The sequence below is a fragment of the Canis aureus genome, chromosome 10 (assembly GCF_053574225.1).
Source record: "Canis aureus isolate CA01 chromosome 10, VMU_Caureus_v.1.0, whole genome shotgun sequence".
NCBI lineage: Eukaryota > Metazoa > Chordata > Mammalia > Carnivora > Canidae > Canis > Canis aureus.
Genome location: NC_135620.1, coordinates 24660629 through 24683622, shown reverse-complemented (window position 1 = coordinate 24683622; position 22994 = coordinate 24660629). Strand labels below are relative to the sequence as shown.

General features: G+C 46.9%; 1 long non-coding RNA gene across 2 annotated transcripts in view; it reads right to left on the bottom strand.

Moving 5' to 3' along the window:
* The window catches only part of LOC144322129 (uncharacterized), a 183770-nt gene extending 168013 nt beyond the window's left edge, over positions 1-15757 (bottom strand). For both annotated transcript variants that reach the window (XR_013387691.1, XR_013387694.1), the window contains exon 1: positions 15553-15757. This is a non-coding gene — a long non-coding RNA (uncharacterized LOC144322129). The remainder of the gene's footprint in view (positions 1-15552) is intronic.
* Positions 15758-22994: the final 7237 nt, after the last annotated feature.

Here is a 22994-nt window from a genome sequence, read left to right as displayed (position 1 = left end):
CCCTTTGTAGTATCCTGGGAGTGCTACCTGATTTTCTGGTGAGAAAACTCAAGCGCCGGGACCAGAAGGGCAATTTGTACCCAGAGAGAATCCACAGTCTTATTTCCTCCTCTGCAGGCTGGGGACCCCCAGCGGCAGCTTTTTTGCTGATACTCCAGTTGGCCTTGGAGGGACGAGGAGAGTACCCAAAAAATGACTGAGCCCATGTCTACTGTACTACCAGATGCCAGGTGTTTCATCTGGTCTATGCTGATCCCCTCATCCTGCAAGGTAAAGCACCCCTTTACAGATAAGAAAACTGAAGTTTGGAGAGGAGAGGCGGTGTGCCCTAGAACATAGAGGTAGTAAATGGGAGTTTGAAGATATGGCTCAGTTCTCCAAAAGCTACAAGTGAGCTGAGAGATAAGATCCAGGTAAGCCCAGGACCACTTTCTCTTAGGAACTCCTACCTGGGGCTATCTGTTCTCAGGTGTCCAGAGAAACACCAAGAAAAAGGTTTCCTGCCTCAGGGACAATACAGTGAGAGCCAAACATGGGTCTGCTGGTGACTCACTCACCTGCATCCTATCTGGTCCCGAGCAGCCCTATCTCACCCACTCACCAGCCTGCCGTGATCCCTGCCCTGCCACAATGCCACTGCCCGCTGCCCTTCCAGGAAGAGTCTTTCTTAGAACCCACTTGCTGGGAGGCTGACTTAGCCAAGAAAAGTCATATCCTAATAGAAGCACTTCTAGCACCATCATGGACAATGGTTTCAACACCATGAAGGTGATATTCTAGAAATCTCCCCCAAACGACAAATCCTAGCAGAACTTACCTTATCTTTGCTTGGAGCCAGAGTTAGGTAGAGTAAAGAATTCTAAATTTGTAACCACAACCCTGGGTTCTAGTACCAGCTCTGATAGGGATCTCAGGGAAGCCATTCTGCTCATGTAATGCTTGGTTTCCTCATTCGTGAAATGCAGAGGACGATCCTACTGGGGCTGCCAGCTCATGATGTTTGTGAAAACACACTGCCACAAAATGGGACAAGGTCACAGCTGGGATGTAGCCTTCAGTTATGCTGCTGGAACTGGAGACCATGCCCTCAGACCAGGGTGGTGGTACACCCCAGGTACACCCAGGGCTCACTTGCTCGCCAAAGTGTGCCCCAGGGAGACACCCAAGGACATGATCCCCCATGGATTCTTATGGTCCTTATGGTCACTTGCTGACCTAGCTCTGGAATACTGAGTGCCCAGATGGGTACAGAACTCACGGCTGGAATAGGACAATGTGGGATAGTGGTCATGAAGAAGGCTTTAACCCAACCTGTCCAATTCTAGAATCTCACCTCTACTCCATTTTAGCTGTGTGACCTTGAGCAAGTTACTTCCCCACTTGGAGATTCAAACTCCTTATATTTTAAATGGAATAATAAGCATCTACCTCACAGGACTCTTCAGAGAACAGGAAACACATCAAGATCTTAGCACAGAGTGTGGCATGTGTAAGTATCCAATAAAAGACAGCCCCATCAAATTATGTAACCACCTCAGACCTGAAGAAGGCTCACAGAAGGCTCTAGATCAGCACTGTTTGATAGAAATACAACACGAGTCACATGTATTGTTAATTTTCCAGAATCCACTTTTTAAAAAATACAGCCAAAAGGTGAGATTAACCTTAATACATTTTCTTTAACCCAATATACCCCAAATATTATCACTTTAATATGTAACAAATACAAGAAATTATTAATGGGCTATTTTACATTTTTTCATACTATGTCTTTGAACTCGTATTTTATACTGCACATGTCAGTTCAGAGGCTAGATTTTTCTCAGAAATACTTGACGAGTATTCATATCTCCTAAAATTTACAGTTGTACACGTATATTCACATACCTAAGATGCTCCAAACATACATCAAAGTTTAATGATAATTTTTTGAGTCCTTGGGTCTGCTTTTTACACTTTACTTTCTCTTCTCTGCTGGCAAGCTAGACTTTATTATTATTATTATTATTATTATTATTATTATTATTATTATTACATTTAAATTAATTAAAACTTCTAAGTATTGAAAATTTTGCTCCTCAGTCCTTCTAGTCACATAATAAGTGTTCAAAAGCCTCACACAGCCAGTGGCTACTGTCTTGGTAGCCCAGGTTTAGGGATCCCAGGAAAATGAGGCCTTGAGATGACTCTATGCCCATCACAGCAGAAATGGGACACTTCTATAGGGTGTGGACTATAGCAGTTCCCGAGATAGACAATCCCCGGGAGGGCTTGGTGTAGATAATCTATTCCTGCTGGACCTCCTGTTTCCCCAGCTCTGGCCCAGAAAACATCTCCTGAGCCACACACTGTGCCAATTTTACAGCTTCCCTGGCCAGGAGAGGTCCCCCAACTCTCTAAATGGATATGCCTTTCTTCACAGCCGAAGACTTGGCTCACTAATAATTATTGGAACGTCAAAGCAAAAATGATGAAGATGTTTATCAACTTGCCAACTATTCTCTTCTTTGAGACATGAGCCAACATTTGATTATTTCTATGTGCATGCTGGAAGTATGTTTTCTCTGGATAGGCAGAGAGGAGGACCAACCACGAGGTAGGTGGGCCAGACTGCCAGCAGGAAGTGGAGAAGATACTATATTAAAAAAAAAAAAAAAAAAGCAGACTAAGAGGCTCAAAAAGGAAAGCCATAGGACCATTTAGAGCAGGGCAAAGAGCATGCCCCACCCTTCACAGGCACCCCCAAATCACAGCCCAGGATGGCATGACAATGACCTGAGTTACTGTGCAAATTCATCTCATGCACTCTCTGGCCTTCTAAGTCACAATAAAACAATATGAAAGATTTCCATGAAGAACAGTAAAAGGAAGCTGTGAGCTATCTGAATAGCTAGGATTTGCCTGTTTTCCAGAAAACAAAGATATGACCGTCAGGGATGCTGTGACACATATTTTAAAACAAACAGCAAAAATTTAAAAAAAAAAACATAAAAGGATACAGCAATCGTTTAAATTTGGTTGATAACACTTACTCTTGTGTGCAGCCTGAGCTCTGGATACACTATGTATTTGGCTGATATTTGACTTCCTCAGGGGAATAGAAGCTCCATGTAGGCAGGAGTTTATTTTGCTCACTATTAGATTTCAGCACCTGGTGCTCAGCACACTGGATGGATGGATGGATGGATGGATGGATGGATGGATGGATGAATTCCAAGCCTCTCCCTAAATTCAACACCCTTTGAACATTCAAGAAGTATGTTTCCCCATGGATCACGCCAAGATTTGCCCAATCACATTTTCCATACAGAGAACATCTAGGCATTCAGCTCAAAAAAACTACACATTCATATCATTTACCCATATATGGTTCCAAACTGCTCCCAGTATCTTCCCTCTCTCCCCAAGCCACAGGAAGAAGGGGCCAACACAGCAAAGCACTCCCCAGCCAAGACCACAAGGTACGTGGCTGTCAGCAGCAGGCCCCTGCCTGCCCCACACCTGGCCAGTCAGACTCTGGGCTTAGGAGGAGGACAGAAATGGCCCCACCTCTCCCTTGGGTGCCCCTGTCACTGCAAGCTGCAAAGACCTGGTCACAGAACACCCTCTTTCATCTCGGAGGAGTCAAGTCAGCACTTGGTGATTCCACGTGATCTGCATGTGGTAAGTCCAGAAAATGGAGCTATGTGTGCAGCACACATTTATACCTGTGTTTAATTTCTGCTTAGTAAGACACATAAAACACTCTACCTAAAGGCCAGCTGACTGTAGGACACACATTTCCGGATTAAGAGTTCTGTTAGAGATGCTTCCAGCAAGCCAGTGACCTCTCTGTGATGACTATAATTACATTCACATAACATATAAATCTCAATACACTTTCAATAAGCAGTTAATACTCTGATATGAAATATTTACATCTTGACCAAATTCATCCTGCATGGAGTAGCCTTGGTTTATCGAGTTATTAAATCCAAGACCATCAATCAGTGCCCCCTGCCACCTCCCCACCCAGCTACAGAGAGACTAAAACAAGCATCCTTCCCACAGCAGCCAAGGCTGAGCCTTTCTAGCCTGGGAGTTCACTCACTACTGAATGTCTTGCAGGACTTTGTTGTGGCAAAGCCATCCCTTCCAGCACCCAAGCCACAAGGCCCATGAGCCCCACAGATCATCCATCTGCCCTTCAGCTTTGCAGTGATTTATCATGAGGACCCACAATGGGTCCCAGGCAAGCTTCCAGGGCTACAACATGGCCAACCAATCACCTTCTAAGTACAGCTCCGGGGTCCCCCCTCCCCAGGAAACCTTCCTGAGCATGCCTGCCTCATCTCACAGAGCCGTGAGACCCCCACAGCCAGCCATCCTTGAGGCTTCCTTCTCACATCCCACATCCATCCAGCAGCAACTCCCCTTGGCCCTCACTTCAAAATACATCCACATTCACCCCCTTCTCCGCAGCCACTACACTGGTCTGAGCCTTTACCATCTCCCACTCAAACCACTATTAACTGCCTTCACCTTGACCCCTGCCGGTCTTGGGACAACAGCACAGCCTCAAATGCCCTTTTCAATGTAAGTCACATCCCGCATCTGTGCCCCACATCCTGCAATGGCTCCCCACTCCAGAGTCCAAGTTCTCAGGGCGGGTTCCTACACTCCACACGGGGTCTTCTTCACCACCTTGTGCCATAGACCCCCAGCAGCCGGGGAAGCCAAAGGACTTTGTCTTAGAGAAATGTCTTGTCTGCATTAAAATTCTGTAGTATTACAAATGAAACCAGTCACATTGACATAATTTTTAACCCTGTGATACAGTGATATATGTGCATTAAATCCTAAGATCCTATGGCTCCTGTCCTTTCAAACTGGTGATGAGAAGAATATTTCAAGATACCTGATCTAGGTTTAGTATGTAATAAAAATGTAATTTCCATCGTTGATATAGTCCTTGTTGGCTCTTTACTCCTATGGGGGTTTTGTCTACAATCACAACTGAAAGGTACACTGAAATTGAGCTAAAGGTCCGTAAGAACATGGAGGTAACTTTCCCCAAGCTCAGAGTTGCCTCTGGGGATCCAAGGTTGTGGGACAAAACCTCAGCTCCTCATGACAGGCAGCCCCCTTCCCTCTGCCCTGCCCCCTGCCCTCGAATCACCACTTCCCTGCAGGCACACGGGCCTCCTGCTGTTTCCACCACACCGCTTCTGTCCTTGCCCATAGTCCGCTCCTATCTGCGTGGGAACGTCTTCAGATCCTCCACGTCTCTGCTGATAACTTAGCTGCTCAGGGGAGGTAGCCCGGTCACCACTAGCATTTTCCATACCTCTAGTCCTGCTCCATTTCCTCCCTCCCTCCCTCGCCTCCTCCCTTCCCTACCTCTCTTCCTTCCCTCTCTTCCCTTCTCCTTTCCTCTTCCCTCCTCTCTTTCCCCTTCCCTTCCTTCCCCTCTTCCTCTCTCTCCCTCTCTCTCTAGCATTTCCTACCTTCTGACATGTTACATCATTCACTTATTATAGTTCTGTATTCTCATCCCCTCCTCCTCCCCTTTCACCTCTTCCCTAACCTTCCCCTCTCCCCCCTCTATCGCTCTTAGAACACAGGCTCCTGGAGGATAGAGACTTTTGCCTGTTTCATTCAAGGACACATCCCTAGTCTCTGGCACAGGGGCCAGCAAGTAGTGGGACATGAAATATTGGCTGGGTGATGAATGACTGACTGACTGAACAGCCTCCTTGGGGGAAGGGGGTGTCTCACTGTGACACCCATCAGCATCCTCTCATCGGACCTTCCTCACTGCCAGATCCAATCACCCTACCCTCTTCTAACCCTGGTTGGAAGCCCACTTCACTTCTAGCTGGAGGCTGACCTCAGCAGGCTCTCCAAGTCCTTTACATGGCCACCTGTCCAATCCCACCTCAGCCCTTCATCCCAAACATCCCGATTTCTCTGTACCTAGCTCCACTTTGCTGTTGTACATTTGCGCCTGTCTCTGTGAGAGACCCTACCTAGTTTAGTTCACCTGCAAGTCCCTAGGCTCCAGCTCCAGGCCTGCTGCCCAGCTGGCACCCAGGGACTGCCAGATGGACGCATGAGTGAATGAATAATCTAGCACATGAAACAGGAGCAGCAGTCGGTGTGGCTGCCACGCAGGCTACAGGCGCGCTGACACCAGGCACACACCCCAGGTGGAGCCCGTCACCCTGGCTCCCGACTGAGCATTTCACAGGGGACCCACAGAAGCTGGTTCTCAGTTTGAAGAGATAATCCAGCTAATAACAGGATTAGTTCAGGCACATCCCCTAAACCATACGCTTGAAACCTCTACCTGGGCAAATGTTTGGCCAGCCTCCACCAGGATCCCTACCCTTACCAACCACAGATTGTTCCCCATCACACAGAGCTCCTCAGCTCTGCCAAGCCACCACAGGGCTGTCATGGGGCTCAGAGATGAGCAGCCTGCTTCAAGGGGGCCTGGCATCCCCAATGCCACAGGTCCCACTGCACAGCCCTGCCAACCTCCAGCCCCGTGACAACACCTGCTCTTACCTGTGCCAAGAAAAGTGATTATGCAGGCATAGCAGAAAAGAAGACCCCAAGAGGGCAAACGCTGGTGGCACTGAAATGACAAGTGATATTTGGTGGCACCTGGAGAAGAAGGTTCCGGGATCATGCCAAACCCACGTGGGGCAAAGGTGCTACAATAGCAACTCAGGTGGTAGCATCCAGAGGCTGTGTCCAAGAGGAGCCAGCCTGTGCCGTGCAGGCTCCTGCTACCTCATGCACACCCCAGTCTCCTACTGGCTCCCTGAAAATCATGGACTATAGTGGAGCCCAGCTCTGGGTGGTGGTGGTTGGGGGGTTGGCCATGGAGTAGCTACAGAAAAGCCTTATGCAAGTGGTCTTAACCAATAGCCAGACAGCAGAGGGAGCTGAAATGTTCAAGGCTGGGCCAGAGTCAGGGAGCAGCACCCACAAAAGTCAGTCACAGAAAGACTGGTGAAACAGGACTGCCCAACTCCAGACCCCTCCCCCATTCTTGACTAGTTCTGCCATGGTCAGACCTCGGACAACTTACCCTGTTAGAGCTGTCTGTCCCACACAGTAGCTGCTAGTCACATTTAAATGAATATTAATTAAAATTAAATAAAACCAAACGTTTAGTTCCTCAGCCACACTAGCCACATTTCAAATGCTCACAAACCACACAGCTAGTGGCTACCATACTGGACAAATATAGAACATTTCTTTCATCATAGATGAATTAATATAATTGACATAAGGAAAGAGGCCAGCACAGCGCCTAATATATTGCAGGTGTTCAATACCCTTAACCCTTTCCATACCTTCTAGTCACACCTACAACCTGTCACTACTCATGCTACTTCCTGGAAGCTCTCTTGGGGAGCAGCTGCTCCCACAGTCCACACAGCATGCCTCCCTCAGGATTGGGAGATGGATCTACATTCTCTTTGCTTTCCACTGCCACTTCAAAACTGTGATGCTGCTCCCCTGTTTTGTTTTTTTCAGATAGAGAAATGGAAACCCTGAGAGGATAAGAAATTTACTCATAGAATAGTGTTTGCTTACAAAATTACTCAAAAGAGAGGGGGGAGAAATAATCATAGAGGGGTCCCCAGAAAGTCTTCTAGAACTTCACTGAGTCTACTTTCCAATTTAAATGGAGGTGTGGAGAGCAGAATAATGGCCTCCCAAGAATATCCAGGTCTTCAACCATAGAACCTGTGAATGAATACTTCACTTTCTGTGGCAAGGGGGAATTACGGTAACAGATGAACATAAGGTTGCAAATTGGATGACTTTAAAATAGCAAGATAGTCTGGATTATCTGAATGGGCCCAATGAAATCTTAAGGGCCCTTAAATGTGACAGAGGAAGAAGGGTCCATGCCAGAATGATACTATATAAGAAAGACACAACCAGCTACTGTTAGCTTTGAAGATGGAAGTGCCCATGAGCCAAGGGATGTGAGCTTCCAGAAGCTGGAAAAGACAAGAAAATGCATTTTTCCCTAGAGACTCCAGAAAGGAATGAAACCCTGCTGACACCCTGACTTTAGCCCCCTGGGATCTATCCTAGATTTCTAACCTACTGAACTATAAGATAATTAATAATTTCCTAGTTTTCTATGGCTGCTGTAACAAATTTAAAAATACGTTGGTTGGGGAGGGAGGGGCCTTCTAACAAATATCTTAAAGAGTAGAGGTAATGTGGAATCTGGCAATGGTAGAGCCTGGGAGAACTGAGGAATGTGCTAGAAAAAGCCTAGATTGCCTTGAACAGACTATTAGTAGACATGTGGATGTTAATAGCTCAACTAGTAAGGAAGGACTCAGAGCGAGGAACATGGTAGAGAAAACCTAAATCACCTTAGAGAATCCTTGAATTGTTGTGAACAAACTGTTCATATAAATATGGATGTTAAAGGTGCTGCCAATGAAGGCTCAGGAGGAAATGAGGAAATGTTAGTGGAAACTGGAAGAAAGAGGATCCTTGTTATGGAGCAGCAAAAAACTTAGTGGAATTGTGCCCTGCAGTTATGTGGAAAGCAGAACTTGCAAGTGACGATCTTGGATATTTACCTGTGCAGAGCTCCAAGGAGTGTTGAAGGTGTGGCCAGGTTTATTCTTGCTGCTTATGGTAAAATGCAAAAGGAAAGTGACAAACTGAAGAAGAAGTGGTAAACATGAAGGAACTTGGATGATTTGGGAAATTCTCAGCCTATCCAGACTGCCAAAGGCATGACAATTAAAAGCTTCACTGTCAGGAAAGCATGTTTTACGGTAAAAACTGAAGGCATGGCTGGACAATCTTTTTTTAGTACCTCAGAAAGATCAAAAGGTCAGAGCATTCAGTCACACAAGAGGCTCTTTGAAAAGATTAAGTGTGTGACTCATAGGTCCCCTGAGTATCTCAGCAGAAGCCAAGAGATGAGATTATCTCTCATCTTGAGAATTTCATACCAATAGCAATACTGCCAGTTTGTAATGAAAGGAGCAGGGGGAAAAAATGAAAGAAAGCTGTATGGCCTTCACAGTTCTATAGGCAAGAAGCAGGTCGATAAAACCCCTCAGCTGCAAACCATGCTACCCTTAACTAAAAAGGAAGGATGACTCAGAGGGTGGAGCCTTGAACTTGCAGGATAGAGCCAAGAGTCACAGGAGAGGCCTTAAAACCAAATGGAGTTTGCCCTGCTGGATTTCAAAATTGCTTGGGACCAGAAGCTTCTTTCCTTTTTATTTTCTCTCTCTTTGAATAGAAATTTCTTTAACTTGTTATCTTATGCCTGCTCCACCATTGTATTTTTGAAGCAGAAAACTTGTTTATTTAATTCCACAGGTTCATAGGTAAAATGGAATTGTGCTTCAGGATGGATTATGCCCAGAGCCTCACTCACAGTTGATTCAGGGAAAATTAAGAAGCGGCCATTGGAATTGACTTCAAGAATGCTCTGCCATAGGGGTGCCTGGGCAGTTCAGTCAGCTGAGCATCCAACTCTTGATTTTTGGCTCATGTCATGATCTTGGTAGTGAATGCAAGCCCCACACATCAGGCTCCACATCCAGCTTGGGATTGTTTCTCTCCCTTTCCCTCTGTCCCTACCCTTTGCCCCCATGTACCCTGAAGCATTCTTATATTTAAAAAAATGCACTGTTAAAATTGCAATCCAGTGATATAAAAGTGCTGCCACTCACACAATGAGATGAACACTCAGTGTTTTACTAAATGTTGGCAAACTGAATTTAAATAAAATAAAAATAAATAAAAATTTTAAAATGCTGCCACTGCCACAATTGCTTCTTAATACCCACAAAACTTGTGATCAGACACTTGAACTCAACATGAAAAAGATGACAGCATCATGGCCATGCTTGCTGTTACCAGGCTTGTTGTCAAGCCAACAAGAAGATAATCATTTCTGCCTTCCAGATCTTGCAGAAAGACAGCTAACTCATAGGATCTACTTGCATCTACTTACAACTAGTTTAGCTCTAAGGGAATATGATACAAAGTTTTTGCCTTATTAGCATTTGTATACAGCAAGGTACACTAGAAGGAGGTTGGAATGGTTACTTAATGCCAATCCACTTCACTAACCAGTCACCCATTATGCTAAGTATCATTCATTTAATCTTCATGGTAATCCAATTAAAGAGACAAAAATATTATTTCCAATTTACAGATGAGGAAATTGAGGCTCAGAATAGTTAAGAGACTCACAGAGGACCATAGAGTTAGGAAGGAACAGAAATAAAACTCAAGACTTTCTGAATTTAAAGTTCATGGTCTTGGAGCACCTGAGTGGCATGGCTGGTTAAGCATCTAACTCTTGATTTTGGCTCACATCACAATCTCAGGATCATGGGATCAAACACCTCATCGGGCTCTAGGTTAAGCACAAGTCTGCTTGAGATTCTCCCTCTCCCTCTGACCTTCCTGCTCATTCTCTCATAAATAAATAAATAAATAAATCAAGCAAGCAAGCAAGCAAGCAAGCTCGCTCATGTTCTCAATCACTGCATGCATATTAGGGTCACGCTAGTCCTAAAGGAATCCAAAATATAAAGGTATAGGATAACTGATTTGCATGTGAAAAGTAATGTCTAAAAGTTCCACAAAAAACAAATTCGGTGGACCAAGTGAAGCAAGTAGAGGTCATCACAATCCTATCAGATATTACTCTAAGTACTGATGATGTTAGTCAAATAAACTCCTAAGTATAGCCATTATGAGAACTGGTAAGGGAAGAAGCTTATTGTACCATACAGGATATAATGGGGGACTCAGACCTATGCAGAAAATCAGAGAAGGCTACCTTGGGAAAGTTACAACAATACGAGGAGACTTCTGCCTTCCTAAAAGGAGTTAATTTGAATTGACATCTCACAGTTGGCACCTTAAAAACCCTAATGAATTATTTTTTTAATTTTCTTAAAAAAAATCAGAAAGCTAGTAAGATAGTGAAGAATTACCAGGCCAAAATCTATAAAAAGGCAAGGACACAGAAAGACAAGACAAGCATTGAAAGCTACTTTTGCCCTGAGGTCATTTTCTGATCCAGTAGAAACATTATCATAGTTGAACTACAGTTATGATGACCTCCTAGGGTGAAAGGGACCAAAGTCAAAACCTAGGTCACACCCAAGGTGGGTAGTTTAACATCCTGCACATACAGTGAGCTGAGCCTCTAAAGGACTTCACAGTGAGATGGAGGAGGAACCAGAAATAAAGAGGCCTTCTTGAGGACCTGTGTATCATGTTCAAATAACCTGAGAGCTCTAGGAATCTCAGGTTTGAATAACTGGTAGTACCACCACAGCCCAGCAGAAGCCAACAAAAATCTCTGAAAGAATTGTTCCTAAAATAAATTTTCAAAATTAATGCCCAGCACATAGTCAAAAATAACCAGGCACATAAGGAAGTAAGACATCATGAAACAAGCTTACAAACATTTCAGACAATAGAATCCTTTCACAATCTATAAAACAACTGTGTTTACAGTATATAGAAAACAGTAAAAAATAAGATGGAAAATATCTTCAGGGATAAGTGCCCAAAGAACTGAAGGATTGACAGAAGCTAACCAGATGGAAAGGGTGACAGAGATGGGATGTGAGAGGAAAGGCATTCCCAATGAAAGAGCTCAGAAGCTCCACGCTCTAGCCCACCACAAGGCCACTGTATGTTAGACATTATGGTAAGAGGCTGGCATGGCTGGGGGGCAGAGAACAAGGGGCAAGGTATGGGACAACATTAAAGAACCAAGATGAGTAGAAGCTAGATTCTGAGAAGCATTTTGGTCTCTGTCCTGGGAACTACTTAAAGTTACCATAGAAGGATTTTAAATAGAAGTTGAAATGAATAGACTTGGGTTTTGGAGGATCATTCTGGTCTTTGGCTCAGCTCTGAATGACAGACCCTTTCTCTCTTGACCCTCTGGCTGGGAATTCACACCACCATCCTGAAAGCCACACTGAGCTAAAACTATCAGCCTCGCTGAGTACATGAGAGAGGCAGTGGCCTGTGCTGAAAGACCTGTTGAGTAACTTAAGTCTCTCTGGGCTCATTTCATCTGAGAACACAACACAGGAAAAAAAAGTAGATGGGGCAGGCCCTACTAACAGTCAATGAGGGGGTCCCATTGCCTGAGGCCTGCTAGGCCTCCTGTTCACATTTGTAGAGAGAAAACTGATAGCATCATGGCCTCAGGCAGTCTGAGCTCCCAGCTGACTTGAGTCATGAGTCCTCAGAAAGCATGACAGAGTATGTGTGTGTATGCACATGTATGCATGTGTAGAAGGGATGGGGCAAGAAAAAGAAGAGCCAGGATTTTCATCCTCGATGTTGAACTGAGCTCCCAAGTACAGTGTGGCTAAGGTCTCAGGGGAGCATTTGCAACCCCCATCAACTGAGCTACATTTTGTGGGAGGACAAACATACTTGTAGAGCACCTCACCTCAGGCCAGATGGGAGCTGCAGTGGATACATAACCCACCCAGGGCCCAGCCACTCTCACCCATACAGCATTCATCACCCCCAGCCTTCCAGCCCTTTGTTCTCGCATGCCATGGAGCCACCAGCCCACCTCTCACCCCACCACAGGCTCCCAGAGGATCATGGATAAGTCGTGACCCCATCAGCGACCAAGGCCCACCCCTGTTCCCTGCTCTGAGCATGCCAAGGGAGTCCCCAGGGGACAGCACACAGACCCCTGTCAGCCCAGGCACCCCTGGCAATGGTGGCGCCTTTGAGGGGAAAGTTCATTTAATCAATCAGCCCATTGTTGGTCTGCCAAGCGCAGGCTCGTCCTCCCCCGGTGTGTCACTGGGTGCTGTTGACATAGATGTCAACTGTCAAGGGTGCCCTCCACCCTCCACCTCCCTCCTAGGACATCCTGCAGGCCCAGCACATGGGCCTCTGTCGCAATGCTCCCCACTGGCCCCTTGTAAGAACCAAGATTGCCACACCTTCGGAATTGCCAAAACTTGACTAGATACTTCATCATGCAGATTGGCCATGGAGGCTGTAGCTGACACGGGCAGGTATGGCAGATACTTGACCATTTGCCAGATGACAAATCCCAACTGAGTGAAACCTGCAGACTTCACAGAATCTACACTGCATGCTTCCTCCTGCCCTCCTGACAGAAGAGGCTGGCAGTGGCTTTCTGAGGCTCATTTCCAGCACAGAAAGAAAGGGGCCACATCTCCATAATCTGCATGTACATGGCCCCTACTGGCAGGCTAAAATCACATTGGCTGAGCTGTTCCCCCACCACCTCTGGACCCACCCTGATCATCTTCCCAGGAAAGACTGGGAATAATAGGCATGATGTCAATCTATGCAGTGGGTTCCCAATAGCCTCCATCCCTATCCCTTCCTTCACTAGTGCCAGGGGTCCTCAGGACAGAGGACAGCTACACCAGGACAGTCCATGGTGGGGGGGTGTGTGTGACAGGAAGACTGTCCAATTGCCAGAGCACAATAAAGATTCCTGACATTCCCTTCATGCTGGGTCTCAAGGAAACCTGTTAGAACTCAAAGAAAATATATGATCCAAAGGATATTTCACTCCATAGGCCCAGAGATTCTGCTAAACTGTTGGTCATTTTGTGGTCTCCAAAAATGTCCAAAAACCCTGGCCAAGGAAATGGGAAAGATCTAGAGTGAAACAGTTGGGATTTATTTCTAGTGAGCTCTCTGTCTAGATAGGGAAAGCACGCGCACGCACGCGCACACACACACACACACACACACACACAGATTGTAGAACAAGGTAGCGCATATTCCCAGTGAATGGGTCAATGGGAACCTAATGGACAAGGACAAGGCAGGCAGGCTTGGACAAGGAATGGACAAGGCAGGCAGGCTTCGTGGTGAAGCTGGGTTTGCTCCAGTTTAGCTGGGAGGAATCTAGAAAGAGTAATGGCTTAGTGAACCACAAATTAAGAACAAGCACAGTACAGAATGAGGACATTCAGCCTTGAACCACAGGCTGGGGGCAGCATCCTGGTATAAGCCACCAACATCACGGTTGTTCAAGTAGGGATACTGCAGCCTGCAGTGAGAGGGACTTCTCTAAGAGCAGTTAGCCAAGTAGGGACCAGTGCCCAACGCTCGGCTCCAAAACCAGTATCCCAGCCACCACCAAAGGATGCTACACCAATATGCCCTGGGCTCTTTCTCATGACATGCTATTCTGCAGAGCCAGTGATTCCTTCCCAAGATCAGGCAAGATTTCATCCCTGGAGCCCAATCCCACAGAGCTGTAGCAAGACGCTGAGGAGAGGATGAAGAACCAAAGTAGTGTCTTGCCTAGCCAAGGCCAGGAGAGCTTGACAGTAGAGGGTTTTGGGTCTTCTAAATTTTGAAACATCTGTAAGATAAATATTTTGAAATCTTGTTCAATTTTGAAATTTCCATAAGATAAAACCCACATCTGCTTTGGATGAGTTGACACCATGAATACTGGCACAGGGTGTGGTAATCAGTCCCCCCTATCCTCATGACCTTGGGGGCTGGCTCCGTGAACCCTACTCTATGGCCTGTCACAGGATGGGAACTGGCACACTGTGGGGATCTGCCCTGAGAAAACGCTGCCAGCTGGAGGCAGTACTCATGGGGTCACAGACAAGGCAGCTCACGCCCCAGATTTCCATCATCCAGCCAGTGCCTGGCACACAGTAGTGTCTGACAAGTATGTGCTGCTCTTTAAGTCCTGACACTGTAATTCTCAAAGTCATCCAAGTGCCCAGTACCTCAGTTTCCCTCTGAGATGAAATAAGCCCATAATTTCCGCCCTCTGATAAGCTCCACCAGTTAAACAAAACTGTTGTTAGGGAAAACCTGTAAACTCTACAAAGCATGCAGCTTTGGCCCATGACCTGGATCTATACACATAAAACAAGTCAATGAAGGGCCTGGGGATGAGGATCCAAAGAAACTTCGGTGGCTTTCTTTTGTACTATAAGGAGCTGGTACCCTGAAAGCTCCCACAGACCACAGAAGAGCATATTGAAAAATGTATAGAAAGGATAGAGCTGGGGCCACAGACACTTTGATCTGGAAAGTACTTCAGAGGGCACATCCCCACAACCCCATCAAACCTTGAACAGCAGGCTGACACCAACAATGCCCATAGAAGAAAAAAAAAAAGCAGCTGTGTTCTGCTATACAGTTGTAGTGAAGAACATTCTGGAAGGCTTGTTTTCCAGGTGAGGATTTCTTTCCTGGGATAGAGAAATTAAGGATGACAGTGCACCCGGGTGGCTCAGTTGGTTAAACATCTACCTTCAGCTCAGGTCATGATCCCGGGGTCCTAGAATCAAGCCCTGTAGCAGGCTCTCTGCTCAGTAGGAGTCTGCTTCTCCCCCGCCATCTGCCACTCCCCCTGCTTGTGCACCCTGTGTCAAATAAATAAATTAAATCTTTAAAAAAATAAAAAAAGATGATCACGTACAAGGGTGAGATCTTTTAGGACTGGTGTATAATATTTGGATGTAGCACTGGCAATACTTATCTATTTTCTACCTGATAAAAATTTGGCCATTTTTATACTGTGGCAGCTCTACCGGTTGTATGGCACAAGTCATGATTCCGATCCTGTGTACACTGAGCAGGTCCGTCATGTTTCAGAAATACCTTCAAGCGACGTTCACTTGCTCCAGAGCTGCTCTTGAGTGCCCACTAAGCAGCAAGCATGGGATAGAGGCTCTCCCAGTGCACTGGGGATATGTAGAAGCCTTTCCCCTGGAAATGAAACAAATGGAAGCCCTGAGGGTGTAATTCTCAAAAGTCTCTCAGGCTGTGCCCACCTCCAGGGCTCCGGCCCTGCCTTCTATCACAGCCATGACTCCCTGTGAGGCCGACCTAAGGAATACTTGCCAACACCTCTGAGCATGGTCTGGAGACCACAGACTCTGATCCTAAATCAGCCATGTGTGCAGCTTCAATTCTCAGGGCCTCAACTGGCCCATGTGTAGAATGGGGATAAAAAGAGTATCTCCGAGAGCCAGTAAAAGGAGGGCCCCTTGCTCTAATACCAAAAGTGATGCCTTTTATCATAAATTGTTCAGCTTCCTCCTGCAGAGGAAGGGTGGGGAAGCCACGGGCCAGGGTCCTCTCCTTAGGAAAGGTCCTCAAATCTGTCCTCAAGTCCTGCCAGGGCCTAGCTGCTCTAAACAGGTTTCCAGGCTAGGATAGGTTAACAGTGTAGGCCCACTCCTGCTCTCCCCAGAACTGTGAGCTAGTCATCCCTCCTGCTCCAGGCAGAGGCAGGAGAAAGACACCTCAATACCCCAATTAATCCTGCTCAACCTCAATGCAAGCAAAGAGCTGGGGGGAAGAGGCAGGTCTCCACCATGACTCACCTGCAAACAAGGTCACTACCCACGAGACTAGTCCTGGTATGACCTGGAGGTGACCCTAAGAGAGAAGGAAGGCCCTCTCTCCACCCTAAAATCTCTTTCCCAACACTTCTCATGACTTCAGTTCTCATTACTAGAGTGAATTTCTTCAGATGCCAGAGACTTCATGAAGCTCAGGAGTTCCCTTTTAATAACCAACATTTTGAGCACATGCGCTAGTCATGGTTTTAAACACTACACAGATTAACTGATTTAATCTCACCACAATCTATGACTTAGGTATACTTAAGCCCACATTACCAATGAGGAAAGCGGACTTAGATTAAGAAACATGCCCAAAGGTCACAATAGCTAGCAAGTAGCAAATCCAGGAACTGAATCCAGGCAGCCTGATCTTATAGCCCCTAATTTCCATCTCCACACCTTCACACAGAAAGGACCTGGCCTAGGAAAGTGGTTTACAAACCATTTGACAATGAGCCCTAGACCTGTATGGTGGTACCTTGGGAGCTACCAAAGGAGGCAGAAAGAGAAGAGGGATAAGCCTCCAACTCCCTCCTCCATCTTAACCAAAGCAGCTTTCTTACTGCCAACTTTCCACTAGAGAGAGACAGTCCAAAGGATTGGAAGAAGTTGGAGGACCAGAATCCATCTAACTTGGAGCCTTGGAAATCAAGGTTCCCTTCTTTCTTCCCTAATCCTCTTGGGCCTGGAAAAAATATGATCATGGGTGCAGAATGTAAATGGTATTGGCAGATGGCTTGGGAAATACACACACACACACACACACACTCTCTCTCTCTCTCTCTCTCTCTCTCTCTCTCTCTCTCTGTTTGTCCTTAGCAATATACCCAGATGGGATGATCCATGAGTGGTCTTTGGCCCCTAGTCAGCCACACCATCACACTGGACACACTGGGACATCTACCTGGTAGCTATGACCTGGGATCGGGTCTAGACTTTGTGTCAGTGGCTGTGTGGCCTGTGGCAACCTGGCTGTGCCCTATGTTGCAGGTGGCCCATCTGTAAGGGAACTGTTACAGGGGCTGCACAACACCCTCAGTCCACTCAGCCTAAGGAGAGCACGCCAGTACATCTGTCCTCTCCACCCCATGAGCAAATTCCTCAAGAGCAAGGGGGAGTATCACCCATCTCTGAGTCCTTTAGGAGGAGCCCAAGTCTACATGCACAACATCTGCTGGGCAAGCATATGTGCTAGGCTAAAGATAGCCTCCTGTAGAAGCTAACTCACAGAGGGAGCCACACAGGGCTTGGCCCAGGTGGGCCTTGGCCAGGCACTTGAAATCTGCGTCAAAGTGTAACAGACAGGTGACATCCTCAGCCTCTCCTTCCTGTCTATCCTCACCAACAACTCCCCAGGAGGACCCTTGACTGTAAATGAGTGTGGATGGACAGAGGGTCATGGCTACAGTGGAGGCTGACTCCCTCCTCTCTCCCACGGTGACCATGCAGGACAAGGCAGGACTTCTAAAGGCCTTGGGAGAGGTCAAGACCACCTTCTCCCTTCTCAGCCCACTGCTGGGAACACAGAGAATCCTGGAGCAGCGCAGACAAAATCCCTGCTCCCAACTGTTCCCAACTGTTTCATCTCTCTCCCCTCTCTTGCTCCCCCCACACCTCCTGAAGCCTTCACAAACCATTCAGCTTAGGAACTCTTGATACAGAGCTGAGTTCCTCCTCACTTTCCCACATCAAACCACACACCCCAGGCATCAAAACCTGGAGAAAGCCAGTAATATCTAGGGCTAGATGGTGACTGCACAGGGCAAAGGCGGGCACAGCCAGTTCAATGGCCCCAACACACTGTTCACAAAAACACTTCCACATCCACGTGACTCAGTCACTTCCTGGAGGGCTGAGGGTCTCCCACCCTCCACCTCAGGCCCCCCACAAGGAGTAACACTCTGACCTGCAGGGCATCCGTGCACTGTGGCAAGGCAGCTGTGTTGCACAAGATCCAGAGCACCGTTTAATTTGAAATAGAGGAATGCTGCATTGGAAGACCAATGCCACATGGATGGGGAGCCCTGTCACCCTATCTACTGCTCCCATCTCCTGACCAAGATCACCTCAATCTCATAGGAGCAAAGCTGGCATAGGAGGCAGCTCAGAGGGCCAGCCTCCCATATCCAGAGTGAAGCAGAAGCAGCCAGGGAGTAAAAGAACCCAAGATGCCTGTGACACCACTCCTTGCTACCCCCAGAGTCAGCCTTGCCCCCATGCTCACCGACATCTGCAGCACCCTCAGAGCAACCCCACCTTCCCCCTCTGATGATGCTCAGGCAAAGATGCTCAAGACACACCCCTCCTGTCCGCATGAAGGAGCCCACTCCCCCAGCTTAATCTGCTGTCCTGTTACAAGGGTTCAACAAAGCCCCCCCTCCCCCGATGGGCGCCTTTCTCTAACCCCACACCAGCAATTACTCCCAATTACACGATGTGACAAGACAAGGGGGCCGGAGCACTTAACTCAGGTCCTACATTATGCAACGTTTTTAATCCTCTTACTTAAGGTGGAAAACCGATATGGCACTCTGAGTTCATGTGAATGGCTGGAAAAATAATTCTAAGAAATAAAAACATCACCAACATATCACCTTACAGGCTCCCCAAAAGGATTAAAAGGATGCATAGTCTGAATTTTCAAATGCCCTCTGCTGAACTCTTCTGGAGTTTTTTCAAGGCAGAGGCTCCTCAGAGAGTGACCAAGTGGGGATTCCCTGAACAAGACAGCAGTCCCTCCGTCACTCTGGTGACTTCCAACAGCTAGAGTCACAAAGTACTCCAGCTTGTGCCCACGGCCATAGCCAGGACTGCCTGACCCCACTGCTCCCCCAGAGCATGCACAGTGTAAAGGCCTGTGGTCCCCAATCCATTGCAAAACCATCCCGGGCCAAAGCGACAACCCCGCTTCATCCCTAAGATGGCTCCCACCTTACAAAACTGAGAAGGATACTCCACTGCCCTTATGGACAGACCCATAAGCCACAACAAAGACAGATTCCCAGAGCAGCTCAGGCCTTGACAAGGTAGGGCAGACCTTTTGTCCCCCATCAAAAGGTCGTTAGCACACAATGGGCTCCCCGTTTTCTCCATGATGAATTCAGCTACCCATCTTCACCAGGTTGCCATACCACAATGAACTCACCAAAGGCCGCTGGACATTCCAGTTGCCACTCAGCAATAAGGGGGCAGGTGGGAAAGCAGTAGGCCCTGGCTTCTGATACCCATACCCCAGCCCAGGGCCTGGCCTTTGGATGGGAGGGAACAGCCTGACACTAGCAGGTACAATTACAGTGGCTGGGCCCATTAAACCTTGAGAATAAAGAGCTGGCCCGGTAATTACCCCTAATCCCCTTCGAGCCTTTGTCTGCTAGCAGCACTGCCATAAGCCTAATGGTGTGAGATAAGTAGCCAGACTCCCCAGCCCTCCCCAGAACTGCCTCAGGCAATCTAGGGTGGGGGCACTCAGTTCAAGCCCACCAGGATGCCATTCCTAAAAGGTTCCCTTGACAGGACCCTCCACAAAGAGCCAGATCCCCATGGCCCCCACAGGACGATGAGGCCCCTGGAGTTATAAGAAGGTGACAGCCATAGCAGCAGAAGAGGAGGGGAAAGACTGCAGATCTTGAAGAGAACTATCGTTTGGCCAGGAGGTTTGAGCAAGGAAGACCAACCGTTGGCCACCTGGATCCAATATCCATTTCGAGGCAAAGGCTTCTCAGAGACTGAGCAAGTGGGGATTCCCTGAACAAGACAGCAGTTCCTCTATCACTCTGGTGACTTCCAACAGCTAGAATCGCAAGGTCTTCCAGCTTGTGCCCACGGCCACAGCCAGGACTGCCTAAGCCCACTGCTCCCCCAGAGCATGTGTAAAGGCCAGTGCTCCCCAATCCATTGCAAAACCAAGATTCTGGTCATGCTCAAACAAAATTCCTGTATGCAAGGAACTGTGCGCAGGACATAGATAGTGATGCACAGGGATTCACCGGTCAAGTGTCTGGCCTGTCATATAGGACACAGAAGCTTCCATTCATGTTGGCCAGGCCCCTCTGCTCTTTACAACAACCCTAAGAAGCAGAGGGGACACCTATAACCTAGACACAGAGCATGCCCTTTGTCCTCTGGATGCCATGGCCCCAGGCAGCACTGCATCCTGAGGGGCAGGGACGCAGAAAGGGAAGCCCCCAGGGTACACCTCAACAAAAGACAGGTCCTACCTGCACACATTCTCCTTTTCCTGAAAACGCAGTCCCCACCCGCAAGACTACCTGTTGTTCTCTCTTTTATAAAGATATGAGTACTTATACGTGGGGTATTCTTACACTGGAAAATCATTCAGCCGTAAGAAAGGAACCACCTTCTGACACAAGCTGCAACGTGGATGAATCTGGAAAGCATCATGCTAGGAGAGAGTTCAGTTACAAAAGAGTGCATAATGTGTGACTTCATGGAGAGAGGCAAAGCTGTAGACAGCAGCAATCAGAGGCTGCCTAGGGCTGGCAGGGGGATGGATGGCTAAGGGATGTGGGGTTTTCCTCAGAGGTAATGGAAATGTTTTAAAACTGATTGTGGTAATGGGTGCATAATTCTGTGAATATAATAAAAGGCTCTGAATTATTTACAATAAATAAATATATAGATAAGTCTTTGCCCATTTAAAGAGGGGAGTTCCTGGGGACTTGGCCAAATTTCCCTATTTCTCCATACAAGTCAGAATTTCAAAGTTTCAGTCAAATATGCCAACTTTTAAATATCAGCAACTAATTCCAGTAATTTACAACACAGGATGAACCAAACAAACATGTCTGAAGGCACTCACATGACCCATGTGCAAGTTCTGCTGCCCTGGACTCGCCTGATCCTGTGCCCCTCTATCCCACTTCAAATCAAGCTCTGAGAGTAAGAACTGCATCATGTTCATCTCCATAGCCCCGGCACCTAGCACAGGGCCCGGCACACAACACATCCCCATTAAATATTGGATAAATGATTGAAAGAATTAATAGCAAAAAAAAATTTTTTTTAAAGAATTAATAGCAAAGAAACTGAGGGCAAAAAAGTTAAGTCACCTATTCAAGGTGCCCCAAGTAGTAAGGACAAAACAGAGGAGCAGCCAATTCCAGGCTCCTGGCTAATGGTACCTGTCACAGATACATATTGCTTCCCTCAGTCCCAGTCAACAACATTAATTAATAAAAAACCCTTCTTTCCTTCTGGAATTACTATCTACATTTAAAGTTTAAATTCCAGGGCAGCCCCAGTGGCGCAGAGGTTTAGCGCTGCCTGTAGCCCAGGGCGTGATCCTGGAGACCCTGGATCGAGTCCCACATCAGGCTCTCTCTATATATGATGCCTGCTTCTCCCTCTGCCTGTGTCTCTGCCTCTCTATGAATAAATAAAATATTTTTAAAAAATAAAGTTTAAATTCCAGTGTTTCAAGGTAAATTTTGCAAAGCATCCCCCAAATGACCCAATAGATGATAGCTGGCTGCAGACTCCTGCCAAGCATGACAATTGGGGATGCAAAGTCCAAGGGCTGGGTGCAAAGATGTCCAGACCTCAGCAACCCACAAAGCAAGAAGAATGGCTCTTCATAGGGACTCCCTCCAGAACCTATAAGAATTCAGTCCAGTGTTCTGAATTCTGTAACCCCCAGTAGCAAAGGTAAATGGACTCCTGACCTGGAGCTACTGCCCCAGGGGCCAAATATTCAGCTACACGTGGTGATTAGCTCATGAGGCCAAAACACAAGAGCTAGACTTCCAGATGAACATAGCAGCTCGAATACTGCCTAAATTAGTTATCTACTGGCACATGACAACATTCCAAAGCTGCAAAAAAGGTGTTTGTTGGAATTACAACTTCATTTCAAAGCTCTAACGGGAAAAATTGAGCTCTTCCCATCTATGTGGTTGTTGGCATAATTCAGTTACTTGCAGCCTGCCGAAATGGGGGTTTCTTGCTGGCATTCAGCCAGAAGCCATTCTCAGTTCCTAGCTAGTTGACTGGAGACTGCCCTCAGTTTCTTGCCATGTGGGCCTCCCTCATATCTTCATCCAAACCAGCCAGGAAGAGAGCTTCTAGCAAAGCTGACGTTCACAAGCTCATGTAAGGCATCGTGGAAGCGATATCACCTCTGCCACATTCCATTAGTTGGAAGGATGTCACAGGTTCTGATCACACTCAAGACAGGAGGGAATTATAAAAGGGCACAAGTACAAGGAGGAAAGGATCACTGGGGGTCAACTTATAGTGTCCCCAAACACAAAGTAAAGAATTTTTTATTTGCATAAATTAGAATTATTTCCTTCATAAGTCCAAAATGACCAAGAGAGAGGCAAAGAAAACAATAGTAGATGAGAGATGTCAACACTGTTTTGCAAGCCAGCAAGTAAATGGATGAGAGACGCAGACTTAGGCTCCAGCATTTTGCAGTCTGCTAACCCTGCACTGGGCCAGCCTTCAAGAAGCAAGCTGCTGTGTTCCAGAAGCTCAGAAGTTCAAGCGAATTAGAGGCAATGGTGCCTCTGAAAGCAGAGGTACAGCTGGGATGGAAAACAGACCTTCATGAAGAGAGTCTTC